The sequence below is a fragment of the Bactrocera latifrons genome, unplaced genomic scaffold (assembly GCF_001853355.1).
Source record: "Bactrocera latifrons isolate USDA-ARS-PBARC rearing strain unplaced genomic scaffold, ASM185335v1 scaffold_62, whole genome shotgun sequence".
In the NCBI taxonomy this organism is placed as follows: Eukaryota; Metazoa; Arthropoda; class Insecta; order Diptera; family Tephritidae; genus Bactrocera; species Bactrocera latifrons.
This window is the reverse complement of record NW_017537290.1, coordinates 1,475,624-1,482,607: the sequence shown is the minus strand read 5'-3', so window position 1 is coordinate 1,482,607 and position 6,984 is coordinate 1,475,624. Positions and strand designations below refer to the sequence as shown.

Genomic DNA, 6,984 nt, shown 5'->3' with positions numbered 1-6,984 from the left:
CGAATATCTCATCGTTGGATTTAGGTAAGGCTTTATTGTGACTTTAGTGCATGTAGGACCCCAGCCAAATAAATGCACTTTTCAGTAATCAATAATTMTATTAATTTGTTAGTTAAAAACTTTAAAATGATATAAATCGGGATATAATATCAAGCAGTTATGCTTCATTACAGATATCGTCACACGTTGTTCTATTAAATTCCACTGAAAAACTTGGATGTTGCTTTCAAGTGTAAATTTGTTGAGCTCAAACATAGTGGGCAAAAAGATGGAGCATTAAAGATGGTTGTACACTAAATCACCGCATGAGGGAAAAGAAATTTTTCTGGAGAACATTTCTCCTTTTGGAGACTTTTCAACAACTTCAAGTTTTAGTTCTTATTCTGAGTAGCCTTGAAGGATAATGGTTCAGTTTAAAAACTCTTCATCATTAGTAAAGTTCAAACGTAAGTAATTTTCTGAATGAAATAAATTAAGAGTGTTATTAATTACAAAATCAACAAAAGCAGTTAAAAAAGTTTAGATGTAAATGCTACAACAGTTGTTATGAAAAGCACGGCTTGTGTCATGCAATATGTTTACCGACGTTTTGGCCTAAACAGAATCAAGTAAAAGTTGACACAACTATGACAAGCGCAATCTGTGACAGTTCTGGCAGTATGTACAGGTAAGTAAGTGCGTGTGACAACTTAAGTTAAGAGTAAAAATAAATAGAGTATCTGAAAGTCAATATTAAATATTGAAATTAACAGTTCTATAAGAGATGTCAAAGAAGTGGAAGAGGGACTAGATTTGTTACTAAAGTTTGTGTGTGACAGTTGTGGCGGAGTGACATATACTATATTGAGTACGCAATGGTTGACAAGAAAAGTACATATGGTAATTAACCCAAATCTTTCTTGGGGAGAGGGAAGTTGACAACATGTATATGGGGAATACAAACTAAAGTAGTGTCGAATAACATCTCAATTAACTTTGAAGTGTAGAGAATTTAAACTCGCGCAGAAGGTGGGTACAATCGGCTCTAGGTGAAGATTAAAGACTTCTCACACTTGAGCACACTCGCGGTTTTTGCTGGTAATTGACGCTTGTACCTCTTTTTATCGGTTGATGGTTGTCAACAGCAGCTGCTGTGTGGTCTGACATTCGTATGAAGCTTGGTGTGGAAGTAGCACGTTGAGTACTGCAAGCGAGAATTGTAAATTGTGCAACAACGAAATTAAATGAGTGGCTAAAGTGTTGCGAAAAGTGAAAATTAAAGAGCAAGTAAGCATATAAATAGTGTTAAAAAATCAAAGCAAGGATATATATAGATTTTTGGTAAACTGAATTTAATTGCAAAACCTTAAGAATTAACCKTTTGCTATAAGTTTATGCAGTTCATTTTTTATATTAGTTAAATTATGTGATTAAATATATTATCTAGCATGAATTATTATAACGATCCGGAACCGATACCATCATATACCACATTTTTGARGATTTTCCACTAATTATCACCAACGTGAACGTATTTTTGAAATCAGAGAACATGAAAGAGTTTATGGGTTTCGGATGAGGATAATACGATAGATGTCATCATCCTCAAAACCTTTCTACCGAACAATCTTAACGCCGACTCATCAGTTGTTGTCATTGTCCATACCTCCGCATTATGTAGCAGGGCGGGAATGATGAAGAACTTGTAGAGTTTGGTCTTTGTTCGCAACCAAACTCATATGATTCGCTTTCTTTTCCAGACAGGAGAAAGCAGAACCAACACGCGCTTGCCGAGGTCAATGATGTCAATATCRTCGGCATACTCCAGCAACTGTACACTGTTATAGAATATTGCACTTTCTTTATTTCGCTCTGCAGCTCATATTATTTTCTCCTCCAATAGTTTGATACGAGTCACACGATATGACGTCTTCTTGTCTGAAACCTCGCTTGGTATCGAAAGGCTCGTTGAGGTCCTACTCGATTCTGATGCAGCTTTTGGTGTTGCTCAACGCCAGTTGACTTGTTTTACGGGGATGTCAAGTTAAGAAAAAGAGGCCTTAAAATCGGCGAAGAGACAGTGTGTCTCGTTCTTCTTTTCACGGGTTAAAATCTGGTCGATAGTAGATGTTCCACGTCGAAAGCCAGGGCAAAAGACTTTCCAGTCAGTTCTTCTTGTAATTGTTGAATGATTCTTTCAGTTTTTTCAAGTAACTGTTTTACATATACTAAATTTGTTCTTAATGTGGGTTACTATAATGCAGTAAACTCATATTACTCGCACATAATYTTTTTGTGGTACTTCTTTGGATATCGGCGTTGAAGATCAGTCTCAATTCCATCCCTCTCTAGTTCATTGGAACGGTCTAGAAACGCTGAGAAAACAAATTCAGATTATTATTTTCTTCGCTTCGAGTGGGGATCCAGCCAACAGACCAGAGAGGGTGTCGTGTACGCCGTTCCTATAAAGATCCTGAATGAAAGTTTACCAAAACGAACAAGTTCGTTTATCTTGGTGCGGATAATCGAAAGTTTTGCGATTTTCTGCTATTAATTCGTGGCTAAGTGCTTTAATTGTTTCCTGGATCTCATGGAATTTTCTTATCTCGTTGGTGTAATCACTAGTGCCTTTTTTAGCGCATCCTTGAGCTCCACTGACAGTGGAGTTTTCTTATCTTGGCTACGTGTTTGCCGAGTTTCTGAAGACCGTTTTCATTTGTAACTTTGATGGATATTTGTATGCCGCCTTTATTTTTCTTTTGATCTCTGTCCAACCATTTTTTGTTTCCTTCATTAATTCGTGTTAATGCGTTCCTGTTTCATATGTTATTGCTTTACGTGTCTTCTCTTCATGGGTGATTTTGATCTTCTTTGGTGGCATCCGACGCATGGCCTGTTTTTCGAAATCTTCGTAGTGTCTATGAACACTTCTTGACCGATTCTGATTACCGATAAAAATCGCGGCTGCTATCTCGCYAGAACAAACTCACACTATTCAATCCAGACATTGGTTATGTTATTGTTAAGAATTCAAGGACACGGTGTGCACCGGTGGGATAATGCCACCAGCCCAACCTAATTGACGTTGAGCAGGGGCAGTCCATTGCACTTTCTTTCTTCTTGGATTTTTTTTATTATTTTTCATAATTATCTCTATTTGACGGTGTTGATTCACCACAGTTACAGCGGCTTTAACGGATCAGCTAATTTCAATGTTCCTGTCCAAATCGTCGACGATAACAGACGCTAGCGAGCGAGCCGTCAATTGCGGGTCCGTAGGTTTTAAGATAAGGATTTTATTTGTTACTCTTCTTGCAAAAATCATGAAGGCGATATATACTTTTTGAGGCAGGGTTGATTACATAGGCACAGGAACTTCAAAGGGATCTGCTAACTCCTCCGTTGTTGTCACTGATCGCAACTAACCTGCTCCAGCTGCCGAAACTTCCGGTGGCTTTCAACATAACTAAGCATATTGTTCGAGTGCTTATGAGACCCTTTGTAGGGATGGATGAGCCATGCATCGGGCTTCATTAGAGGATATTTATTTCGAGCGGTAGTTTTCTCTAAACTGGGTACATTAAGTTTGCCACGATTAAACACCCAAAAGAAAAGAGATAAGTAAATTTTCCACGTTCGTCTGCCATTTATGCGAACTAGCCCCTCTGTTTCTGAGATAATGATCTGAAGTTTTGCTTACGTGATTTGTCGGAACGGCGGATATCGGCACAATATAGCGTATACTTAGCAGCCATACAAATTGTATGATCGGAATCGAGTGCTTATGTATAAAGTTTTTTTATATGACGACCTGTCTCTACGAAATTTGGCATCGGTTATTGAGAGTATAGTATATTTTCCGAAGAAATTCTTTAGTTCGGATTGCTTTAGCATATAGCTGTCATATAAGCTGAACGATCAGAATGAAGTGCTTATATGGCAACCTTCGTCATTTCAAGAGATATCTTCACCGAATTTTGTGTGGATTATTATACAAGGCAAGGGTGAAATTTCCGAGTAAATTGTTTTGATCGAGCCAAATATCTGCCATATTAACTAACGATCAAAGGAAACTTTTGTATTTGTGAAGGGTAAGAAGCTCGTTAATCGTCGTTGGTTTGTAGGCATAGACCATAGACTTGACGTAGCTCCACAGAAAATTGTCTAACAGTCAAATTGCACGATCGAGGCGACCAATTGCTTGCGCTTTCCCATTCACAGTAACTTGCCGGTCTTGATCATCACAGAAGAAGTACGGCCCAATGTTGCCGCCGCCCCATAAACCGCAACAAACCGTACCCTTTTCCGCTGATTTGGGTCTTCCTCATCAAATTTTAATAAATAAAGTAAAATTTATTGTTGGATCGTACCTTTGTGAAGAGAAGTGCCAAAAGAGTGGAATAAAATGTGGCATCGTGTGATATCCCGTTTTGTAGTACCTATTGTAAAACCCATTATATGGATAAACTGACGAAAATATATAATGTGTCGCGGCCTTGTCACTTACTCTATTAAGGCTGAATCGGTATAAATAGATATATTGGACAACAGACAAAGACAAACTCAAAAGGAGCATAACCTAACATAACAGAGCACAGTGCAGCATAACATAGCATTCAGCAACGTCCTTCCGAAGGCCACGACGAGCGAATTAATACGAAAGGAAAGTGAAAAATTGCCAGCGCACAATGCAATAAAGTTGAATTTAAAGTGCAACTCTATGACTATTGCGCTGTATTACTCGCACGCGATTGCGCGTGTGTGTCCGTATGTGTGTGCGTGTGTTAATGTGCGAAAATTACTAATTACCGCGTACGCGCAACGAACCAACCGAAATAAAAAAACGAAGCACGATAAACTAGCTCGAGGGACAACAACAATAAATAGCTGTTGCAACAAAAAAGTAACAACAACAGTTGGAGCAAAGCAACACATCAGTAGACGCGACAAATTGCAACAATTTATCAAATATGCCGCATTTTTCGCACTCAACTTGCCGTCAGCGCCAAATGTAGTGGTGCTAATGTTGCAAGTTGCACGTTACTCATGTTGCTACTGCCACTATTTACTGTCCCATTGCCAGTGGCAACAACAAAAGCGACAATGGCGACGGCAACGGCAACGGCAGCGACAACGGAGATGGAGTCGGAAGCGGCGGCAACGGTAGTTAGTTAGCTGCCTGCAAAATGTGGCGGTCGCTTGTTTGTACTTTTTTCTGCCGGCAACGAATTTAGGTGAACCCGGCAGCATTGCGAATATGGCGATAGGAACGACCTCATTCGCAATGCATAGTTTCTGTGCTGGCGTTTGCATGGTATGTATGTGTGTGGATGCTTGTAAAGTGTGTAAACAGGTTGACACATTAGGGTGGTACTTAGGCAAAATACTATGTTTGTAATCTTTTTTTTTTCTAACTCCCATCATCACTATAGATGTTGCTACAGTCGCAGGTGCATATTTTAAAGATTCCACATATTTTTTTTTTTCCAATTTTGAAAATTTTAATTTTGAACTCGGTAGCATGCTCTAACAGTGGGCGCTCAGAAACATATGATTTTACCACAGAAAGCTCAAATTTATAGCACTATCATGTAAGTATCGAAAAAAGCTCAACCAAAATTTTATTTTCAACCATTATGTACCACCATAACGTGCATATATTCATTTGAAATACATGCGTTTCGCTGTTTTCCTTGTAAATTTCCAATGCATGCGGTTTGCTTTTGTTTTTACAATTTTGTTGTGCTACTCTTCTTATCGCTTTCTTYTACTTAGTCTTCTTCTAGCTGCATTTGTGGCTGCTCACTGTCGGTTTGTTGCTGTTACCTAGAATTATGTTGCTCATTATTTCTGCGTAATGTTATTGTGGTTGCACGCGTTGTTTTTATTGTTGTTCTTATGTGTTATTGTTGTTACCACTTTTGAAAATTTAGTTGGCCTTGCTCGTGATAATCTCTTTTTATTWATTTTTTTTTGCATGATTTGTAGTTAATTTTTCTTTGGTTACTTAGCTCCGTTCTTTTGGCCACAATTCGTTGGAAAAAATTTAATTTTAGTTGTCGGTTAAATGATTAATTAACGTGGTTGCAATGTTGTGGATACAAAATTGTATAATAAAATAGCATAAGGGAATGCGAGGGGACACTGAAGTGTCCGGAATATGTAAACTTTAAGGTATTACAGGTCGCATTTTTTTCAGTTTCGTTTGAGATTATGGAGAGCGCCGGGTGTTTCATGTGTGTTTCATTTTAGTAGTTAGGTTAGGTTAGGTCATAAGGTCGATCTTAAGTATTCTAGTCTAGAAATCATATTTTTTGCAGTTTTTTGAATTTTATTAAAAAAAAAAATCAAAAGATATGTTTACTATCCATTTTTTATGGTGTTTTCATTGACATCTTAAGAATACAAAAAAAAAAAATTACAAAAAATATTAAAAATTAAAATAATTAGAGGGGGGAGAGACAGATGTAAAAAAATTGCGCATCCTGGTGACATTGATCCTGACTCTCCTGGTGGTCCGAGAAAAAAAAATCAAAAGAAATTCTTAATCAGTAAGGATGCTGTTGTAGTCCCTGCCGCAGGGAACACGAAAATTTTTTTTTGAAACATTTCGACTGCCTGAAAATAAAAATCGTTTTTTACGCTTTTTGTTTTAAATTCCCAATTTTTTTTTTTAAATATTAAAAACAAAAATTTTGACACGATGCTGGTGGTAACGATAAAGGATTATATAAAGAAGGTTCGCACAAAATTTCAAGTAAATCGGTTGTATAGAACTTGAGATAATGCCGGTACCGTGTAGTAAAAAGTAGTTTCGACAAAAACGCGTTTAAGAAAGTGAGTCAAATTTCAGGCAGTCTAAGCCATTTATTAGTGTGCTAGGTACTGCGTCTGTCTCTTATACACATCTAGATGTGTATAAGAGCTGTCATATAAGCTGAACGATCAGAATGAAGTGCTTATATGGTAACCTTCGTCATTTCAAGAGATATCTTCACCGAATTT

At 37.6% G+C, this 6,984-nt stretch overlaps 1 protein-coding gene across 2 annotated transcripts in view; it reads left to right on the top strand.

The window, feature by feature from the left end:
* Nucleotides 1-1,167: 1,167 nt before the first annotated feature.
* Nucleotides 1,168-6,984, top strand: part of LOC108975159 — an 18,455-nt gene continuing 12,638 nt past the window's right edge. Inside the window, exon 1 of one of the 2 annotated variants that reach the window (XM_018943474.1) lies at nt 1,168-1,266. The gene's annotated coding sequence lies outside the window, so the exon portion shown is untranslated. Of the gene's footprint in view, nt 1,267-1,292; nt 1,321-6,984 lie in introns of those variants that run through there. The other variant, XM_018943475.1, reaches the window with a different exon arrangement.